Raw genomic sequence first — 24,227 nt, 5'->3', positions numbered from 1 at the left:
TCTTCACTTTGGCATAAATTATCTCAATCAGGATGATTTTATAGGTTTTCTTTTATGCAGAACTGTCTTTGATTTAGGATAACATCTGCACTGACAGACATGGAACAGAATCTACGGATGCTGGTTCTCCAGGAAAACCACAAATTCTCTCCAGTATATTTCTAAGACAGGACAATTAAATAATTTATTATGTTATCATAATCAGGAATATGGGCTAAGCAATGCAATACAAAATATCTTCACCTTATGATAGGTGTAACATAAACAGGAAATAAATTAGGAGTCTGATAACCTGTTGTTGTTGTTGTTGTTAGGTGCCTTTAAGTTGAATATGACTCATAGTGACCTAAACCTTGTCCTATCTTGTGCCAATACTCATCATCTCTGGCAAATTTGTTGCTGTGGTTGCAGTCACTATGTCAATCTATTTCATGGGGCATTGGGTCTTCCTCTATTTTGCTGACCTATTTATATGATAACAGTTATCTGATTTCTGGACATATTCCTACAAGGGTATGATTAGCCTTTTAGAGTTATAGATTGTTGTTGTTGTTGTTAGATGTCATTGAGTATGACTCTTAGGGAACCTATGAAAAACAGATCTGAAACCTTTACTATACTGTGCCATCCTCATACTTCTTAACATACTAGGCTCATTGTGGCAGTCACTGTTTCAATTCACCTGATGAGCATCTTCCTTTCCTCACTGGCTCTCTGCCTTTCTGAGCATTATGTCTTTCTCCAAGGAATAGCCCCTCCTAGCAACATGCCTGAAGTATATGAGGTGAACCTTTATCAGCTTTGCCTCCAAAGAGCACTTTGGCTGCAATTTGTTCAAAATTTTGTTTGTTCTTTTGGCAGTCCAAGGGATGCTTGTTCAGTACTCTTTTTCAACACCACAGCTCAAAGACGTCATTTGTACCTCTGGCATCTTTATTTATTATCCAGCTTTCAAATACAGAGCAAGTGATCAGGAAGCCCATGGCCTAAAAGAGATGCTAGTCCTCAAAGTGATATCATTACTCCTCAATAATTTGGAGAGGTCCTTAAATGCAGACTTTCCCAGTGCAATATGTCTCTTGATTTCCTGACTGCTGGTATTTAGGATATTGATTGTGGATCCAAGTAAGATGAAGTTGTTTACAGAGCTATAGATTAGACCTCATATACTTAAATATAAACCTTAGAAAAATTCTTCAGATTTAGTTTTGGTTTGGGAACTATTATAAGAATGTGACGTTCACTAATCTCTAGTGTGCTAAAACATAATACATGGAGAAATATCAGTGTTTCCCCCTTCAGGGAATCTTTATTATTTCAAAATAATAATAATAATAATAGAAAGAATAAGAAAGATATAGTGGATGAAGAGAGGGAAAAACCCAGTTCTTTTGAATATTTGACAGTAAAAGGGTTTTTTTTGTTGTTTTTTAGCTTCTCAGTAAAATGAGAACAACTGCAACATTTACCACTATAATAGAAATATTTATTCATGTTCATAATTTGAAAGAAGTACATTAGATGATAATGTTAAAAATACAGATTGATCATAAAATACACGGTCACAGAATTTGGTGGGCAGAGGGAGGGGGTACAGAAATTAAAAAAGATCCAGTGGAGACCTGAAGACTAGGTGATAGTGGACAGAGATCAATGGAAATAGGTTTTATAAAACACAGTGTAAGAGAATGTTTATATAAAATACAATGTTAATAAATGACTGTGTAAAACACAACATATAAGAATGAAATACAATATATATATTAATTTTGTATGCAAACCAATATATAATTAAAATATATGTAACAAAATAGTGCTTTCTGATAGTCTTATAAGTAAATTACAGAATCAGTAAGAAAGAACGGAATGAAGGCTCAAATATATATTTTAATTGTGCCTCTTCCTTTCATGCTGTCTCTCACTTCCTCAACAATAACCTTAAATTCAGATGCATCTTCTTAATAGCTACTTTTACATAATGGGAAATTTCATTTCAATTCCCTCACCCCAGTGCTGTGTAAAATTGATATAGTGCAGGTATTATTTGACATGCAATTCTCCAGACCCTTCTGAAATTCTGCTGAACTTCCTTTATACAGCAAATAAAACAGGTAAACTCAAACACTATGGAATCGGCACTGTTAAATTGGGAGATATAAATAAGGCACTAGAGGAGATAACTCCTCACAAAGATATATATATACTTCATATCCATAAGGTTTACCTTAGAGTCTACTGATTACATGAAGTTGAGGGCAGAATTAAAGGTCCTTGTTACTGTGAAGTCTTTCACTTAATAAAAGAGGACAAATTGTTGATAGGTGCATAGTACTAAGAGTATCGGAAAAAGAACTATCACAACAGAAACGTCCCTAAGATTGAAAAAGAAAAAAAGAGGTAGCATCAGCATATGCATGGACAAATTGTTGATAGGTGCATAGTACTAAGAGTATCGGAAAAAGAACTATCAAAACAGAAACGTCCCTAAGATTGAAAAAGAAAAAAAGAGGTAGCATCAGCATATGCATGTTTTTGTTATTTGTGTCATCAAGTTGATTTTCAACTCATAGAAGTCCTTTGTGACAGGGCAAAATTGCCCTGTAGTGTTTTCTATGCTGTACACTTCTCAGGAATAAACCGTCAGATCTTTTCCCTATGATGCCACTGTGTTGGTTCAAATTATCAATGTATTAGTTAGTAACTGAGCTGAAAATTTTATAATAAATGTACTGGGAAGAAAATATAACTTTAGCAGTGACTGTCCATAAATCAATTGTGAAAAGACAACTCAAAGAACTGAAGAAAATACTTGTACATGATAAATCTTCTAAGTATGCTATCAAGTGTCTATCAACTGATCATGACCCTCCACCAGTTTTCTGAAGCTGCAAGTCCCTTTGGAAGGAAACTGTTTTATCCTTCTTCGATAGAGCAATTGGTAGGTTCAATCTGCATTAACTCAATTCATTGTTACTGAGTTGGAAACAACTCATGCACCAGATTTTTAGAGGCTATAGATTCTTGGACACTCATGCTTCAGCAGATTTTTGGAGGCTGTATATCACATTCATTCTATGCAAAGGGTTTTGACTGTGTAGATCAAAATAAACTATGGCTTACTCTGGGAAAAAGGGGAATCTCAGAACCCTTGATTGTACTTATGCAAAACCTGTACTTGAACCAGGAGGCAGTCATCAGAACAGTGCAAAGAGACACTGCATGGTTCAAAATCGAGAAGGGTGTCCACCAGGCATGCATTCTATCTCCATACATTTTCAATCTGTATTCAGAACAGATCATCTGAGTTGCTGAGCTATATGAGAAGGAATGTGGCATCAGAATTGGATGATGATTCATATACAACCTGCATTATGCAGATGACACAACCCTGCTTACTGAAACTGAGGAGGACCTGAAGTGCTTTCTGCAGAAGGTCAAAGAGTGCAGCCTTCAATATGAATTGAAGCTCAACACCAAGAAAATAAAAATGCTCACCTCTGCACCAATTGGCAGCATCATAATGGATGGTGAAGAGACTGAGATTATTAACAGTTTTAGTTTGCTTGGCTCCACAATCAATACTTGTTACCAGCAGCCAGGAAATCAAGAGATGAATTTCACTGGGAAAGTTTGCTGTCAGGGACCTCTCCAGAATACTGAAGAGTAATGACATCAAGCTGGAGAACAAGGTGCGCCTGATCCAGGACATTGTCTTCACAATTGCTTGCTATGTATCAGAGAACTGGACAATGAATAGGGATGATAAGAAGAGAATTGATGTCTTTGAGCTATGGTGCTGAAGAAGAGTCTTGAATGAACTGCTAGGAGAACAAACAGGTTTGTCCAAAGCATCGTCTGTCATATTTTGGGCATGTTGGAAGGAGGGACCAATCCTTGGAGAGGGACATCATGTTTAGGAGGGTGGAGGGACAGGCAGGACAGAAAGACCCTCGATGAGATGGACTGATTCAGTGATTGGGGCAATGGGAGTAGCTGTGTCAGAGACAGTGAGGTTGGCACAGGATAGAGCAGGTTTTAGGGCTCTTGTACATAGGGTCTCTATCAGTTGCAAGCAACTTGACAACACCTAACAACAACAACAACAAAATAACAATAACAACAACATATTATATTGGAGGAAATTGTCTATTTGTATCCTTTAGGGCAGCTGATGAATTTGAAATACAAGTCTTTGGGTTGATAGAAGTACCCATGAGGCGGCAAGAACTCCCTAATCTACAATTAGTCATTATTTACTAGGATGACTGTCTTATGGTTACACTGGTATTGCTTTGATTCTAGATACTAAGCAATCTGGTTACTTTGTAGTTTCTTTCTTTTTTTTTTTTTTCTTGTTGTGTTTCGTTTCTTTAAAAGAAAAAAAAAAGTAGAAGCAGTATCATCCAGGCTAGCAGAGTTCAGTGGAGTTTCTAAAATAAGATGTTGTTGTTGTTATTGTTATGTGCCGTCGATTCGTTTGTGACTCATAACGACCCTATGCACAACAGCCCTAAACCCTGCTCTATCCTGCACCAACCGCACCGCCTCTGACACACCCATCCCAATTACCCCAGTCACAGAGTCAATCCATCTCATAGAGGGTCTTCCCCTCCTGCGCTGTCCCTCCACCCTCCCAAGCATGATGTCCCTCTCCAAGGACCCGTCCCTCCTGGCAACATGTCCAAAGTATGTCATACGAAGCCCCAGAATCCTTGCCTCCAAGGAGCAGCTTGGTTTAATCCTCTCCAAGATGAATCTGTTTGTTTTCCTGGAAGTCCATGGTACATTCAGTACTCTCCTCCAGCACCATAGCTCAAAGACTAGGAAAAAAATGCCTAATGACTTACTTTTAAAAATTAACAACTCAGAAAAAAAATTCCATTGTTGTCAATTTGGATCCAAATCTTAGTGACCCTGTATAAGGTTTCTGAGGCTATCTTTATCAGTCTCTGGAAAATCTTATGGATCACAGTGTGATGTTATATTTCTTGTTAGAAGATGAACTTGCCAGTTTGGAAGGCATTATCCAATGGCTGCAAATATGGACTCAATATGGCAACAGACATGAAGATCGTGAAAGATCATGCAGTGTTTGATTCTCCTGTAGGTGGGGTTGTTAAGAGTTGGAGATGACTGAACAATAGCAATAAACAAGAGCAAAAATAATATAATGGTTCTTTAAATATAACAAAATGTGGTGTTGGAGAAGAGTGCTGAGATTCCATGGAGAACCAAGAGAACAAATACATCTTGAAAAAGGGGCAGCCAGGGTGCTGCTTTGAGACAGGATAATGAAGCTTCATCTTCCACACTTTAGGAGTGATTTAAGGAGAAGTCAGTGCTTGAAAAAGGACATCATATTTGGTGAAGGGTCAGAAGAAGGGGGGGAAGACTATGAGATAAATTGACAATCCTGTTGGTGAACTTGAGTATTTGAGAGATGATGAAGATTGCAAGGCTCAGATTCTGTTTTTCATAGGGTTGCTAAGAGTCATAGTCATTTCACTGGCACTTAAAAACAAAAATAACAACAAAAATATTGACAATAACAAGTTTAGAAAGATGTAATGAAATTAAAACCTAGAACTCTCTCACAAAACTGATGAGAATTAATACGATGCAGCTATCATAGAAAGCTCTGTCAATTCCTTGAAAGGTGTAAATGTGGAATTACTGTATAACTCATTAATTCCTTACCCAGATATATATCCAACATATTAAAATGTTTACATAAAAAAACTTGCACATGCATCTTTACAGAAGGATTTATTTTTTAAGATATGAAAGGTAGAAATAAGTCAAATATCAGCTGATAAATGAATTAATTAAATGAAATAAAACATGTAATGGAAAAATTATTGTTGTTATTATTCTTATGTGCCATTGAGTTGCTTGTTACTCATAGCGACCCTATGTATAACAACCCTAAAACCTGCTCTATCCTGTGCTGTCTCACCACCCTTCCAAGCATGATGTTCCTCTCCAAGTACTGGTTCCTCCTTGCAATATGTCCAAAATAAGTCAAACGGAGCTTCAAAACCCTTGCCTCCAAGGAGTAGCCTGGTTTCACCTTCTATATATTGGAAGCAGGAACGGCATCCACTTCCTAAACAATTTGCCTCTTGAAACTCTATGAACTTTGAGAAATGATGATAATTATTGAAAGGCTTCAGGTCATTTGTTCATAGGGTTGTTATGAGTCATGCTCAACTTGACAACAATCAACAACAACATTTGTATATCTTAAAATAGTGAATTGTATAGTATGGTGTTTATACTTTAATTTTCAAATGATAACTCATAAATAGGAATCTAGAATTAATATCTGTGTAAGAATAGCCTAGCTTTATAGGTACGACAAATTATTTTTGCCCCTGCGCTCTTATCTTCCTATTATTAGGTTGTACATGGTGAGTGAGCACCCACTGTAAGAAACAATGAAAGCTCCATCAAAGGAGAGGTCAGTGAGTGAATAAAGGAGGTTATGCTTGGCACATTTGTATGTTGTTGTTGTTGTTAGGTGCCTTTTGGTTGACTAAAACTCCTAATGATCCTACGAATAGCAGATTGAAACCCTCTACTGTTCCATCCTCATACTCTCCCGTAGGCTTGACCTCATTATTATAGTTACTTGTGTCAATCCATCATGTTGAAGGTCTTTCTCTGGCCCTCCACCTTTCCCAGTATTGTGTCTTTTCTTCAAGGACTGGTTTCTTCTGAAAACATATCCCTATTATGTGAGATAAAGTTTCATAATCTGCCTCCAAGAAGTACTCTGATTTTATCTCCTCTAGGATAGACTTTTGTGAGTTAATTTTTTACATCAGCTTGGCCTATATGTGGAATTTTGTTTAACCAGAACAGTCTGATCCCTTAAATCTGCCGAGTGAAGTGATACTAAAGCTGACCTACTGTTATTGTTCTTGTTAGGTGCTCTCGAGTAGAGTATGGTTCATAAAAAAACCCTAAACCTTTTCTTATCCTGTGCTATCCTCATAGTTTCTGATGCACTGGAGCCCATTACTGGAATCACATTGTCAATCTATCACACTGGGGGTCTTCTTCTTCTAGCTTCATTTCCAAAGTATAAAAGATGAAGTTTCATCATCTTTGCTCCCAAGAAGAACTCTAATTGAACCTTTTCCCTAAGATATATCTCTTTTTTTGACATTCCATGTGATATTCGGTATGCCTCTAGCATCACAACTCAAAATAATCAATTCTTCTCTCATCCTTGTTCATTGTCCAGCTCTCTGATGCATAGGAGATAATTGAGAAGACTGTGGCCTGAATCAGGTGTATCTTACTCTTCAAACTGATATCATTGCTCTTCAGAATTAATAAAAAGTCCCTGACAGCAGGCTTGCCCAGTAAAATGTGTCTTCTGATTTCCTGACTATTGGTACCAAAAATTATTTATCCAAGGAAGAGGAAATCATTGTCAGCTTCAGTCCTTTCTCCATTTATTGTTTTGTTGACTCATTCTTGGTCCTGTAGTGAGAACCTTTGTTTTATTGATGTTGAGATATAATCCTTACCAAAGGGTATAATCTTTGATTTTCTGCAGCAAGTGTTTCATATCCTCTTCACTTTCAGCAAGCAAAGTTGTGTCGTGAGCATAACACAGGTTGTTGATGAGTCTTCCTCCAATCATAATGCCGCTTTTCTCTTCATAGTGTCTATCTTCACAAAGTATTTGCTCAGCATATTAGAAGAATTTTTTTAAAGTGAAAAACAAATGGGGGGGGTAGATAGGGAGAAAAGTGTGTGACAATGAATGAATGTAAATCCAAGGTTTCTGTAATCTTTTGTTAAAGTCACAATAAAAAATAATTTCTTTTTAATTTAGGTTGTTTATTTTTCATTTCAATGAACATCTACAGAGATTTTGGAATTCCATTCATTCATTGTTGCACCCTTCTCCCCGCACAAACCCCTTCCCCCCCCCATTTGCTCCTCTCCTTGAAAAGCAAAAGAAAAACTCCCTCATTGGTACACAATCCCCCCCGCACCACCCCAAACCCCACCCCCTACCCCCAAATATAATCCATTCTGTAACCCTCATTGCATATTCCTACGATAAAAATAATGCCCTAAAATATAATACGTTTAGACTATTCTCTCCCCCATAGACTTCAATGCCATAAACACATTTCATCCAGTTTTTCTCAGTCTTACCCCCACCCCAATGCCAGCCTCATTCTACAATTTTTTAAAAAAGCCAAAAAATAGAAGTGTTCAGGCTTTTATGCTCTTTTTTATGGACACTTGTCTTGGCAGTGCAGAAAACACAAGCTACTTGAAATCACCATTTCCTGGTTTTTCTCATTCAAGCCTCATCCAGCACTATAACCAGTGTGGCTATTTCAGTTTGAATTTATGATGAAAAAAATTAAAAACATAGCTCATTGTTTGTTGTTATTTTTAACCACCCTTACAATCAATGTAAATCAATTAAAATCCATGCACAATAGAATGAAACACTGCCTAGTTCTGGACTGTTCTCATGACTAGTTGCAACTAGAGTTGTCAGAAGATTAGAAATAGATCACTAAATCTTTCTTCTTAGTTCATCTTAGCCTGGAAAATCCATTAAAATCTGTTCAGCATAATAGCCAAACACATTTTCATTTACAGACTGGTGGTAACTGTGCTTTAAAGAGCCATTAGCTAGAATTAAGCTTGTGTCTCTTACATGGAGGTGAGAATTCTATCACTGAATCATGAGTGCCCTACTTTCATTTGAACTAATCCAATTTCAAGTACTCAATATCTACATATTGTTAAATACTGGAAAAGTGAGAATGAGACATTTGAATCATCCTAGAAAACTTTATTGGACAATTAGGGTGCAGTTCCTTGGGATAGATAGACAGAGGCAAAAACTCTGGAAGTGCCCCTCCAGTAGAGGTGAACAGAGAGTTCTCTCAAAGTAATTAAATGATTTGGAGTGCAAATGAGAGGAAGGGGAAGACTTTAGAGATGAAAGGTTTTTAAGATAGGTGGACCAGAACTTAAGAACCTCTTTGAGAGATGAAACTTTTTCTTTTTGGCATATGCATTAGAAAGGTGTGTCTTGTTTGACTAATGGAATAATAGAAATGGACATGATGAATAAAGGTTAGAAGCACTTCTTCTATTATGTATTTCTGGGTAAGCCTTCTTGATTATTTAAGCCCCAGAATGTCTGCCTAATAATTACTAATATTCATTTCTTGTTAGGCCAGATAAACAATCTTCAGAATCAGAGTTAAAACAAAAGAAATGCAAAACACTGTATTTCTGACATATCAATATTTATGAAAAAAAAAAAAAGATTCATGTTTGCCACCAATGAAACAATTTGATGAATCATTAATCAAATTTATAACCTTAAAAGTGTTCACATTTCTGGCATCCTCTGCCTACTGTCAAAACTTCAGGAAGATAAATAGAAAGTATTCTTTCTCATATCTGTTCAATATATAGGATAAGAATTAATTTGAGAAGTTGTACTGTATATAGAAGAAGGTGGTATCAGGATTGGAAGAAGACTCATCAAAATCTGTGTTGTATAGATGATATACCTTTGCTTGTATAAAATGAAGAAGACTTGACACACTTGCCATAGAAATCAAATGCTACATCATTCAATATGCATTACATCTCAACATCAAGGAAACAAAAATCTTCACCACTAGGTAAATAGGCAGCATCATGATTAAGGAAGAAATTATTGAAGTTGTCATGGATTAAAATTTACTTGGTTCCCCAGTCAATATCCCTTCTGACAGTAGTAAAAAATCAGAATATGCATTTCAGTGGGAAAAATCTACTATCAAGGACCTCTCCAAAGTGCAAAAGATCAATACTGTCAGTTTGAAAACCAAGATAAGTATGACTCATCCTGGTATTTTCTACTGTTACCTACGCGTATGAATGTTGCACAATTAATAAGGAAGACAGAAGAATTGATGTCTTTGAAATCTAATGTTGGAGTATTATGGACTGATAAAAGACCAAATATGTCTGTCTAGGTGAAAGTGAAAACAGTGTGCTCTGTAGAGACAATGATGGTGAAACTTCATTTCACATACCCTCAACATGTTTTCTAGAGTGACCAGTCCTCAGGGGAATTCAAAACAAACAAAAACACAAGAAGAAAAAAACCCAACACATGATGATGGTAAAGCTGGAAATACAGAGAAAAAGAAGACCATTAATAAGATGAACTTGAGCATATCTGAGATTATGGAAATGGCTCAGAATAGGAGGGCAAAGTTCAGTTCTGTTACTCAGAGGATTGCCATGAGTCATAGTTGGCTTTCTGGCACCTGGTAACATCAAGAGTGTTGACATTTATACAAGTTTTCCCAGTTGAGATTCCAAGAAATATCTCCTGAGCATGAAGATGAGTGAAACCTGTTTGATACGTGTCCTAAAAAAATAAATGATCTCTCCATTACCCCTGTCTTAGATAAATTTTCTTAAGTAAATTACCATCTCTTTCAAGTGTCTCATTCAGTGTCCCCCAGCTATAGCCTTGCCCACCTCAAATGTGTTCTGATGCAGGCACTGATAGCCTTAAAATCTAAGCTGATCGCAATACACTTAACAAAACTTAAACTCATTTCAGTTTAGTCAGGAACTAAATCTAGATCTCCAACATCGAAGGTTAAACCTTATACTATTCTTAGGCTCTGTGGGGCTGAGTATGACACATAGTGATTCTATGAACCATAGACCTGAACCATGATCTATCCTCCTCCATCATTCCTTACACATTTGAGTATATTACTACAGTCACTATGTCTATTCATCTCATTGAGGATCTTCCTTCTTGTGCTAAACTTTCCAACCATAACATCCCCTTACAAGGAACAGTTTCTCCTAGAAACATGCCCTAAGTATGAGAGAAAAAGTTTTCTCACCTTTTACTCTAAGGAGATACCAAAGTCCCTGTCTCTTCTTTGAATGTTAGCATATCTAGCATAAATAAGACTTTATGATTTAATCCCAGCTCTACCACACGTTAATTGCATAACTGAGGATAGTTGCATGAGTTTTGGTTAAGAACATATGTTCTGGAACTCTGGATGTCTTCTGCATGTCCTGGTTTCCTTAGGAAAAATGAAGATAGTAATAAAACTTCCATTATAAAGTTGCTATAAGGATTCATAGACAGACGTGCATAGGACAGTACCTAGAAATGGTAGGCATTGCAAAAAAATACAAAAATAAACTACAAATTCATTATGCTGGACAGTGCACTGATGACAGATGGCTTGGGTTGACTATGTTTAAGTTGTATTTACACTCAGATGAGCACTTTCAATTAAAAGAATCACAGTTAATGGATATACGAACCTTACATCAAGCCTCTAGAAGAGATCTTTCAGTTTGTTAGAATTATTTTGTTGTTTGTTTGGGTTTTTTTGTTTTTAATTAAGAGAGGTACTTGAAGATCTACCCATGGAATTATTGACATTTTATTTTTAGATAAGACAGGCCTTGCTGAAGATGGAAAGATAAAAAAAAACACATATTAGATAAATTGATATATAATATTGTATTTAAAACAAGAGTATCATCATATTAAACAGCTAACCAGTCATCCTGAAAACTGTCCAGGTGTTCTAAACCGAGTAAAGTCTGAGAAACTGTAAGAGTCAAGGGAAGTCTCAAGATATCTGAATGTGACATAGGGCCCTGTAGGAGACATTTGAAAAGAAAGAGATCTTAGCTAAAAAAAAAAGAAAAAAGAAAGAAACCTGAATAAACTTAGAACTTCATATACAACAACATATCAATATTGATTCATTAATAGTAAAAAAAATATGGACCACACTAATTTTGTTGCTATTGGCAGATGCCCTCAAGTTGAGTACGATCCAGAGTGACTCTATGAATAACAAATCAAAATTCTGTCCTATCCTGTGCCATCCTCACAATCTCTGACATACTGAAGTACATTGCAGCAGTCACTATGTCAGTCTACCTGGTTGAGGATTATCCTCTCTTTCGCAGATTATCCACACATCCAAGTATGATGTATCCCTCCAAGGAATAGCCTTTCCTAGGTACATGCCCAGACTATGTGCAATGAAGCTTTATCATCCTTGTCTCCTAGAAGAACTATGGCTGCATTTTGCCAAGACATATTTGCTTGTTCTTTTAGCAATCCATGAGATATTTAGTACTCTTCTTCAACACCACAGCTCAAAGGCATACTTTTTTTCCATCTGTTATCTTTATTCATTGTCCAGCTCTCAAATATATAGCAAGTGACTGGAAAGACTATGGTCTGAATCAAGTGAAATTTTGTCCTCAACTTAACATCATTGTTTCCTATTAAATTGGAGAAGTCCCTGACTGCAGATTTCCCCAGTACAATACCTCTCCTGATCTCATGACAGATGGTATCAAAGGTATGGATCCATGTAAGATGAAATAATTCACAATTTTAATCTTTTATCCATCTATCACGATGTGGCCTATTCATCCAGTGGTAAAATATTTTCTTTTCTTGCAGTTAAAACACAATCCATATTGAAGGCTAAATTATTTGATCTCTGCAACAAGTGTTTCAAGTCCTCTTCACTTCCAGCAAGCAAGGTTGTATCATTTGCATGAAGCAGATTATTTATGAGTTTTCCTTCACTTTTGTTTTTAATTTTCTAGCATCAACTTGTTGACATTGGTTCTATCACAAAAACAAAACTCCTACTGACATTGAGTGAGTTCTGATTCACAGCAGGTTTCCAAGACAATGAATCATGCAAGAAAATAGTGTCAATATTTCTCTCTCAGTGCAGTTGGTGGATTCAAACTATCAGAGAAACTAGGTCTTTGGGCTAGCATCACAACCCTAGATAGAGCAGGGTACAGGGCTGTTGTATAAAGGGTAGCTTTGAGTTGCAAGTGACTCAATGGCACATAATAACCACTACAACATTCCGCTGCTAGAAATATACTCCAAGGAAATTAGAACTGAGACACAATGGGAATTAGTGGGCAAATATACACAGAAGTGTTACTTACAATCATAAAATATTTACATGAACCAAATGTCCAACCACAATTGAACGGTTTGAGAAATTGTGGTATATTCACATGATGGAATATTATGCAACACTCAAGAGCAATGATTCCAAGGGAGCGAGGGGAACAGTGAGGTGAGAATGGGGATGAGGAGTGGTGCTTAAAAGTTGTTGTCGTTGTTGTGTGCCATCAAGTGACCTGTGACTCATAGCAACCTTATGTACAACAGCTCTGAAGCCTGTCCTGTCCTAAGGCAGTATCACTGATTACAACACACCTACCTCAATTGCCTTAGTTACTATAGCAACCCATTTCATCCAAGGTCTTCATCTTCTGCACTGACTCTCCACCCTTCTGAGCATAATATCCTTCTTTAAGTATCAGTCCCTCTTGGCCACATGCCTAATATATGTGAGACGGAGCTTCAAAATCATAGTATCCAAGGAGAAACTTGGGTTCACCCTCTCCAAGACAGACCTACTTCTCCATGGTATGTTCAAGACTCTTTACCAGCACCACAACTCAACGACATCAATTCTTCTTTTGTCATCCTTAGTCACTGTCCAACCCTCTGAAGCATAGCAAATAACTTGCGAAGACCATGACCAGGATCAGGCGCACCTTTGTCTCTAGACCAACATTGTTGCTTCTCAGTACTCTGGAAAGAACCCTGACAGCAGATATACCTATCACAATTTATCTTTTAATTTCCTAACTTCTGGTGTCAAGGGTGTTAACTGTGGATCAGAGCAAACTATAACTGTTAATAACTTCAATCACTTCACCATCTATCGTATTGCTGCCAATTGGCCCAGTGGTAAGAATCTTTGTCTTCTTGATGTTAAACTTCAATCCATATGGAAGACTACAATCCTTGTCTTTCTGCAACAAGTGCTTCAGGTCTGTCTCAGTTTCAACTAACAAGGTTGTGTTATCTGCATAACATTAGTTGCTGATGAGTCCTCCTCCAATCTTGATGTCACATTCCTCCTCATAAAAGTCCACATTCTCAAATGATGTCTTTAATCATAAGGTTACACAGTGTGATGGATGGATGGTAGGGGTGGGTAGAGAAAATGGGAAAGATACACTGAGAAAAACAATGTATAGGAACTTTGTAAGTAATCCAGTATAAAATTTAAAAAAATTAAAGAATAATTTTAAAAAGAGAAAACATTTCAAAATTTGCTACAAAAGGCATGTGGTTCCAGGCCACCAGCTGCTCTGTGAGAGAAGGATGGACAATCTCTTCTCACAACTCTGAAAACCCACTGGATGATCAGCTATGGTTCCAACTCTATGGTACACGTAGAGTACAACAACAACTACAACATTTAGGAGAGACTGGAGAACATTATGCTGAGTGAACTAACTCTGCCTTTTAAGGACAAATATTGCGCAAGATCCTTATTGTGAAAATAGAAGGATAACTAGTAAAATAATAAAACGTGTATGGACATCGAAGTGAGGAATGATTGGGAGCAGAGAGTGAGGATGAGCCCACAATTTGGTGACACAATTTGGTCATGGAGAGAGTGGGTAAAGGAAATGAGAAAGATCTAATGGAGGTCTAGAAAGATGAGGTAGTAGGGGGTATAGCTCAATGGTGATTTAAAAAAAAACAATGTATAGGAGTGATTGTATGAAATACAATATGAGTGAAGGATAGTGTGAAACACAAGGTATATTAATTTTGTATGCATAAAAATATATAAAAACACACACACCACCAAAACCTTTTTTCCAATAAGATGAAAAGAGAGCTTACAGATTTGTTTTTTGCGGGGGAGGTGGGGGGGTGAGATTCAACAAACTAACATTTGGCAATAATAATTCAAACAAAGTTCTCATAAATAGTTTACTGAATACCACAGAATCCTCACAAGAAAAAGACTGAGAACCCAATAACAAAATGAGTAAAAAACATGAAAAGACTCTTGACAAATTAGGACATTCAGACTTAATCTTCAAAAGGTCTCATTTGTCAAAAGATGGGGTGATAATAAACATACAACAATGATAATTAATTATATAAAATATAATGCAAATGAATGTTTTATAAAACCACAAGGTATATGAATGGTTACATGCAAACAATCAATTTTTTTAAAAAAATTGAAAACCCTCAAAGCATAAAAATAAATAGTGACATTTGAGTGCAAGATATGTGGGATGCTTTGAAAGTAAATTTTCTGTAAATCAGAAACTGTTCTAAAAAAAGTGAAAAGTCTTTTTTGTAAAAAAATTATACCACCTGAATTGTGAAAGAACCATTGAATAGATACAAAGCTTTATGGATATTACTTGATAGCAGTGAGTTTGCTTTTCATTGATTAGAGTTATTTCCTTACCCAAATAGTGTGGATGAAAGAACTGAAATATGTTTTCTCATGAGGGTCTAAAATTCCATTATTTTTCTAAGGAAGATCCAATTCACAAATGATAAATCAGCTGGATGAGAAGCCACATGGTTCCTTTTTTTGAACCATATATCAATTTGATGATTCACAAACAAAATGTACTTTTGAATATGTATGTGTTTGTACATGTATCTGCTTGAGGGTGAGCATGTTTGTGTGTATTCATGAACTAATTGTGAGATATAGTGGTGTCTGAACTAGTGTATGGATTTGAGAACTGAGAGTTGTCACTTACTACTTCACTTGAGGATGCTTTTATTATCTACCTAAGACACAATGTCTTCATCATTTCTTTCTTTATTGATAAATGAAGTATTTTTAAGGAATTATTAAGTAAACATTCTTTGGTTTAATTCTTCCACTTAAAAAAAAATTATATTGGATATTTACAAAGTTTGAATATGTTGTTTTTCTCACCAGATCTTTCCTCTTTCCTTCACCCACCCCCCATCAAATTGTGCAACCTTTGCTATATTGCCCCATCACCATCTCTCCCACCCACTCTTACCCTCTTCTTCCACCCTCCCCAGGATTGGATCCCCAGTCTCATTCTACAATAATGGTCTTATACAATAGTGTCCTTATGGGATTAAGCTCACTCAGCATAAAGTCTCTACCAAGTTAAGTAGTAATTTACAAAAATCATTGCTCTTTCTGCATAGCATTCTATTGTGTGATTGTACCATAATTGCTCAATTGATTCAACTGTCATTGGACATCAGGGCTGTCCAAGTTCTTGGAATGGTGAATAATGCTTCTATGAAAATCAGTGTACAATGTTCGTAAGAGACAAACTGAGATCAAGCTTTGAAGCATTAGTTCAAGGTATAAAGTGACTGTCAAATACAACCAGAAATGCACAACATGAAGAGGATAAAATTGAAGAATGGGAACTTTTAAAGATTAAATCCATGTATACATCAAAAACTTTTTCCAACAGGGTGAAAAGAAAACCTATAGACTGGGAACAACATTTGATAATACCACCTCAGACAAGAGTCTTATAACAATTTACAAAAGTTTATAGAATACCCCTGGGTCTCTACAAGAAAAAGACTGATAAACCAATTACAAAATGGGTAAAAAACATGGAAAGAATTTTCACAGAAGAAGATATTCAAATGGCAAACAGACACCTGAAGAAATGCTCCAAATCACTGGTAATAAGAAAGATGCAAATCAAAACCACAATGAGGTACCATCTACTCCAGTAACAGTGACAAAGTTTAACAGGGCAGCAAGTAATAAATGTTGGAGAGAATGTGTCAAGAAAGGAATTCTTATACATTGTTGGTGGTATTGTGAAATGGTGCAACTATTCTGGAAGGCTGTTTGGTACTTCCTCAAAAACCTTAACATAGAAATTCCATATGACTCAGCTATTCCACTACTTGGAATATACTCTGAGAATATGAGAACTTAGACACAAACTGAGATCTGTGCACCAATGTTCATAGCAGCATTATTCACCATCACAAGAACATGAAACAGCCCAAAATGTCCAACAAAAAACAAATGGATTGAGAAATTATGATTCTTTCACACAATTGAATACTATGCAGTTCGCAGGAGCAATAACTTTGTAAATTATTACCTAACTTGGGAGGGACTGGAGAAAATCATGCTGAGTGAAGTAACTCAGTCTCACAAGGATAAATATTGTATAATACCATTAGTGTAGAATAAGTATAAGGATCCAAGAAGGGTGGGAGATGTTGAAAGCAGAGGAATGAGGATGTGAAGGGCGAGGGAGGATTAATCATGAGGATGTATAATTTGTTGGGTGGGAGGATGAGGGAAATTGAAAGAATTTGTTCTTGAAAACAATGTATTCGAATTTTGTAAATAAACTAGTAGAAAATAGAAAAAATAAACTATTAAAATAAGAATAAATGTTCTAGGCTAAAGGTAGAGAAGTTAAATAAAAAATCAAGAATAATAAGCCAATGTTTTCTGTTCATTTGAAATTGTTGATTTAATAGCTAAAGCAAAAAACAAACAAAACTTGTTACCTTGACCCCATGATAGAAAAGAATTGCTCCATAGGGTTTTCAGTACTGAGATTTTCCAAAACCAGACTTTTTTTTTTTTTTTTTTTGTAAGGTGCTTCAGTTGAAAGCAGGAATGACATCCACTTCGGTAGTAGTTTGCCTCTGGAAACCCTATGCTGAAGAAAGGATGAAAGTCACACAAATGTTGAGGACTTTCATTTCATAGGGTCGCTTTGAGTTGCTATGACTCAATGGCACTTAACAACAAGGTACTTCAGTGGAATAAGTAAGTTAAGTGTTGCACTATTAACTAAAACATCAGTGATATGAACCCACTAGTTACTCTTACAGGAGAAAGATGCATAGTCCCCACTGGTTAAGATTTATAATCACAGAAATTCAATGCAGGACTGTAGTAGAAATGAAATTTACTCTACGAAGCCAAACACTGTGACACTGATGAATCAAATGTGAGAATGGTTACTCATGGTGGACAGTGTTTGGTGGAGTTCCCTGATTAAAAGAAGCTTGGAAACAGGAGTGGCATCTACTTCCTTAATAGCTTGCCTCTGGAAATCCTACAAACCTGGAGAAAGGATAAAAGTTACACATGTGTCCAGGTTTCCAACGACTTGATGGCACTTAACAACAACAATAGCAACAGTAGGATTGGGTCTTTCATTTAGAAGTCTAAAGCGTTTACACTAAAGAAAACCTATTATTGGGGGAAAGTGTATGAAAGCTTTGAAAATATTTTCTCTTTATTCAGAAACTCAAAACCAAATGGCTCCATCCCAAAGAAATAAAATAGTTATTATGGTAGTCATGCTTCGCAAGACCGTTCATAAGGTGGGAGTAGTTCCAAGGCATGATATTTTTCCATGCCCATATAATCAGGGCAAAATTTAAAAACTGTAGAAGTCTCTTTAGGACAACATATTGGCTCTAATAAATAAATGGTTTTGAGTTAATTATTTTGCCTTTCTTTCATCATTTTGAAAGTCAGTATGATAATATTACCCAGGAAATATACTTTAATAATTGTTGTTGTTGTTGTTATGTGCTGTAATTAGAGGGAAAAATAACCACAGAACCTAAGACATACTCAAGCAAGCACTTAGTGTTTTATCAATTGAATTTCCCTATGATTCTATGATTCTTCCTCACTCTCTGTTGGTCACAGAAAACAATTGACCATATGATCTGGCCATCTGCTTACTTTATACGGACAGACCCTAGAGGGAGGAAGACAACAACTTGCACAATTTGACTGAGACTCCCTTGGGTATAAGCTTAATATTAATTTAAGGTTCTGTGACCCTCAAACCCTGACTGACTGATTGATTGATTGATAAATACAGACATATACCCCAATGGAGACTCAGCTGTGAGCTGTTTCTGACTCAACGGTAATGAGTTTTAATGATTCTTTTAACATATTTTACATGTTCTTTATATCACATCTAGGCTTTGGAGTTTCTGTGTCTTTTTGTTGCTTTGGAAATGCCTGGTATGGTGGAGGGGCAGGTAGAACAGGGAAAGAATGTATAGATAATGAACACTGCACTGGAATAAGTGAAGGAAAAGACTGCCTGACAGGAATGTATGAAAATTAACAATCAGCAACAAGAAGTGTTACAAAGTAAATTCAGGAATGAAGAGGGGAAAGGAGGAAAATATGCATCCATGAATAAATTAAAACCCAACTTTTCTGTAAAAGCTCATTAAAATCACAATTAAAAAAAAAGAAAAACAAACTAAAAAAGGAAATGCTGATATATCAGATGTACATCTTGAAGCTTTGAGTTATATTTTGCCTGTATCTAGATTTCTCCAGATACAACTGGAGGTAATCTATAATCAGCTTGAACTTCTCAAGACAGCTGACTGCTAAATTCTGTGAACTGAATAAATGTTATTAAAAATCAAATTATGTGTTTACAGATAAATAAATCATGTTAAAACAAGGATAATAAAGAATGAAGACTCATGATGTCTCTGTATTTGTAGTTACTTGCAGGTTATTTACCTGTTATTAAAACTATGGGGAGCAAGTAATCCATACTGCTGTTACAGTGCATAATTCTTTCCCATTGCCCATTCAGTGACATCATACTCAGCTGAAATGTGCAATGGACAGACTTGTCCATATCATTTAAATGAATAAATGCTAAAAATCAAGGCTAGATTTATTGCTTAGTTGATTATATAGAATTAAGAAAATAATCTAGAAATGTTAATAAGAAATGTTAAACTTAAGTGTTTCATGTTGTTGCCATTAATTATAAATATAAAAACAAAGAACTATTAGGACTTGAAAATTAGTATCTAATTCCCTTATCAGCTTCAGTTTATTAGTCAGTGTAATGAAACAAAACAGTCAAGTTGATTTCTTCTCCTTTTTGCTTGGCATTTTTTGTTGTGTGTTGTTGTTGTTGTTATGTGCCATTGAGTCACTTGTGACTTATAGCAACTCTATGTACTATAGCCCTGAAACCTGCTCTATATTGTGCCAACCTTATTGTCTCTAACACACCTACCCTCATTACCCCAGTTACTGAATCAATTCATCTCATTGAGGGTCTTCCTCTCTTGGGCTGTGCCTCCATCTACCCAAACTTGATGTCCCTCCCCAAGAACTGGTCCCTCCTTGCAACATGCCCAAAATATGTCAGAATCCTTGCCTCCAAGGAGCAGCCTGATTTCACCCTTTCAGGATGAACCTGTTTGTTCTTCTGGAAGTACATGGTATATTCAATACTCTTCTCCAGCACTACGTCTTGAAGGTGTCAATTATCTTTCTGTCATTCCTAGTCATTGTTGAGCTTTCTGAAGCATAGCAAGTAATTGTGAAGACTATGGCCTGGATCAGGCATACCTTTGTCTCTAGACTGACATTGTTGCTCTCAGTACTCTGGAGAGGTCCCTGACAGCAGACTATCCCAATGCAATTAGTCTTTTAATATCCTGGCTGCTGGTACCAAGAGTGTTGATTGTGGAGCCAAGCAAACTAAAGCTGTTAACAATCTTAATCTCTTCACCATCTATCATAATGCTGCCAATTGGTCCAGCGGTGAGGATCATTTTCTTGATGCTGAGATTCAATTCATATTGAAGGCTGTGGTTCTCATCCTTTTGCAGCAAGTGCTTCAGGTCCTTCTCAGTTTCAGCAAGCAGGGTTGGGTCTTCTGCATAATGCAGTTTGTTGATTAGTCTTTCTCCAAACCTGATGCCACATTTCTCCTCATAAAGCCCATCCTTCAGGATGATCTTTTCTGCATATACATTGAGAAGGTGTGGAGATAGGACACATCCCTGATATACACCCTTCCCAATTTTGAACCATGCAGTGTTTTCTTGATCTGCTTTGATGATTGCATCCTCGTCCAAGTATATTTTTTGCATGTTGTTGTTGATTTCTGTCAAGTCAAGTATGACTCATAGTGACTCTATGAACAAAAGGCCTGAAGCTTTTCAATAATTATCAACATTTATCAATGTTCATAGTTACTGGAGGTATGTTGTTTAGGAAGTAGATGTCACTCCTGCATAAGCACAATCAAGTGTTCTGAAATTCCCAATCTTCTTAGAGTTAGCCACAGTTTGTTGTGATCCACACTGTCAAATGCCTTTGCACAGTCAGTGAAATACAGATAAGCATTCCTCTGATACTCTGCTTTCAGGCAAAATCTTTCCAATATTAGCTATAATATCCTTGCAATATAGTGTCATTTAATATGCCAAATCAGATTCAAATTTTTAAAATTATCCAAAGGGAGCCTGGTTTGAGCTTATTGATGGCCATTAACTTAAGATTGATTGAAGGCAGCTGTGAGACAGAATCAGTGATTTTTCTGGGAAAAGTATTACCAGCTAAAGCACATTTATGTTAAGTCTAGGGACTCCATAGGGTTAAGAGTATAATTGTCATATAAAAAGTGCTTAGATGTGGGCAGGCAATATATACTCAATAGGTAACAGCTGTTAACATTCTTATTCCAAAAATACTGAATACAATCAAACTTTCTCTTCTATCTCAGAAATTCTTAAATTGAATACCTTTGGTATCTCACATTAAAGAGGCATCTCACTTGAGAAGTAAGTACCATGTCTTAGACATCCTGTGTTCTCGATAACTGATTACCATTGTTGAATTGTTCTAAATGAACAGCTATAGTGTTATGGCAGAAAATTTGAGATTTAAACACTTAGCTGATATTGGAGATTAACAAACTTTTTATTACGTGGAGATTAAGAACATCAGCTATTGTCTAAACTATTCTCACCCTGAGGGGAAACAAAGATTGGGTTTATATACAGAGATTGGTCATGGGGGTTACACAAAGTTCACTGTAGTTGGCAGGTGAGATTTCTTAACGTTTGGAAGTTATTATTATTTCTGACTTCTAATGGGTGCCAAGTCTCCAGGCCAAAGTACACATTGTAGTCAGGGAGTGGTAACCAAGTTGGGTCAGCATGTACTAAGGAACATAATCCTTAGCAACATATATTATTGTCAAAATTATTAAAACACACATTTCTTAAAATGGGTGTGAGAAAAAAAAATGCTTCTCTGATGCTAACACATAAAATGTTTTTTCTAATGTTTAGCATTTAAGCTGCTACCACATTCCTTCTTTCTGTTTATACACACTGAATCCACTGTGAGCATCAGTATCTTTCATTATTAAGGGGCTTGCAACACTCTTGGTACCAGCAGCCAGGAAATTAAAAATCTAATTGCATTGGGAAAGTCTGCTGTCAAGGACCTTTCCAAAGCAAATTCTAAAGAGCAATGATGTCAGTCTGGAGATTAAGTTGTGCTTGATCCAGGCCACAGTCTTTGAAATTACTTGCTATGCATCAGAAAACTGGACAATGACTAGGGATGACAGAGGAATTGATGTCTTTGAGCTGTTGTGCTGGAGAAGAGTATTAAATATACCATGGACAGCAAGTAGAACAAACAAGTTTGCCCTAAAGAGGGTGAAACCAGGTTGTTCCTTGGAGGCAAGGATTCTGAAGCTTTATCAGATATACTTTGGGCATGTCACAAGGAGAGGCCAATCCTTGGAGAAGAATGTCATACTTGGGAGTGTGGAGGGACAGCAGAAGAGAGGAAGACCCTTGATAAGATGGATTGATTCAGTAACTGGGGTAATGAGGGTAGGCATGTCAGAAACAATAAGGTTGACACAGGACAGAGTGGCATTTAGGGCTGTTGTAAATAGGATTGCTGTGAGTTGCAGGCAACTAGACAACACATAACAACAACATAATACTGAGATAATAACAGAAGTTTAACAGATTTCATTTGAGTTTGAGCAGACTGATTATGTGATTAAGGATATATAGCATGATTAGAAAGAGGAGGAATATAAGTGTTAGGGGTCTTGAGATTTTAGTAAGTAAGAAAGTTAACTAGGGATTGGGAGTCATTATTGTTTCTGACTTCTCATGGTTGTTCAGACCCTGGACCAGGTAAAGGATGTAATCAGGGAGTGGTAACCAAGGTGGGTCAGCATGTACTATGGAACACAAACCTTAGCAGCACATATTATTACCAAAATTATTGAAGCATACATTTATTAAAATGGTTCTCAGAACAATATGGCTTCTCTGATGCTAACATATAAAATGGTTTTTCTAATGTTTAACATTTGAGCTCTACTACAATAGTCCTAAGAGTTTTATATTGAACATTGGGTAACATTTTCTCTGATGTTAGTAAACAATTCATTGTCATCTTTAAACGTACAAAAATGTGTTAGTTAGATGTCAGCTATGCTTCCATTTTTGTTCCTATTTTATAGAAGAGTGATGGACAGGCAGGCTTCAACATCTTTTAGTTACTCTCAATGTCAAAGGTTTATCATTCAGATGCCTTTCCTAGCCAATCATTAACTGTTTATTTTGTGCTGAAGTAATTATTATATTAAGGAGAGAGGATTATGATAGGATACATGCCTTGCTCTACTAGAGGTTTATATAAATTCATGGGACCTCAGCATGAGACACTTTCTCTTGCAGACTACTCACCTAGGACACAGCATCAAATCAGCATCACCCACTGTCACCATCCAGCTACACAACAGCTAACAGTCTACAGGATCCTGGACCATTGGTCACCAATTGCATCTCTAGCCACAGTCTAGCTATGCCACAACTGAAAATCTACAGGATTCTGGCTTATCAGTTTCTCCAAAACCATCCCACATACATACAGTCACATGAGTGGTCCCTGATGGGTCCAAGTCTCTGGGAGGTCTTCTAGCAAATCATTGTAGAATTGGGAAACTGAGCCACAGATAGAGCTGTTAATGTTAGAAATTATGGACTTGCACAGCTGGTTAAGCATTTGGGATTATGTTGACCTGAGACTTCTTTAAGTCTATTATTAATGTTGTTGTTGATTGCCATCAAGTCAAACACAACTCAAAGTGACCCTATAAACAAAAGGCCTAAAGCCTTTCTTTAACTATCACCATTTATCAAAGTTTATACAGTTTCCAGAGGCATGTTGTTTAGGGAATGGATGCCACTCCTGCTTCCAAATAATCCTTATGTTACATAAAAATAAATGACTTTTTTTCACTCAAATTTGATCTTTTCTGTATTCTTTTGTCAGAAATAAACATATAAATTCCTTCCCCTATTGCATAAATCTTCAAACTCGTCAGATCAAGCTGATAAATTCTGTGTCATTACTGTTCCACATGGTCTAGCAGTTAGGATTCCGCTTTTCACCCAGGAGGCCCGAGTTTGACTCTCAGCGTGGGAAGGCCATGAAGACCAT

The sequence above is a fragment of the Elephantulus edwardii genome, unplaced genomic scaffold (assembly GCF_000299155.1).
Source record: "Elephantulus edwardii isolate Elephantulus edwardi_28Jun2011 unplaced genomic scaffold, EleEdw1.0 scaffold00044, whole genome shotgun sequence".
NCBI lineage: Eukaryota > Metazoa > Chordata > Mammalia > Macroscelidea > Macroscelididae > Elephantulus > Elephantulus edwardii.
The sequence above is the reverse complement of the archived record's forward strand: the minus strand, read 5'-3'. Positions refer to the sequence as shown.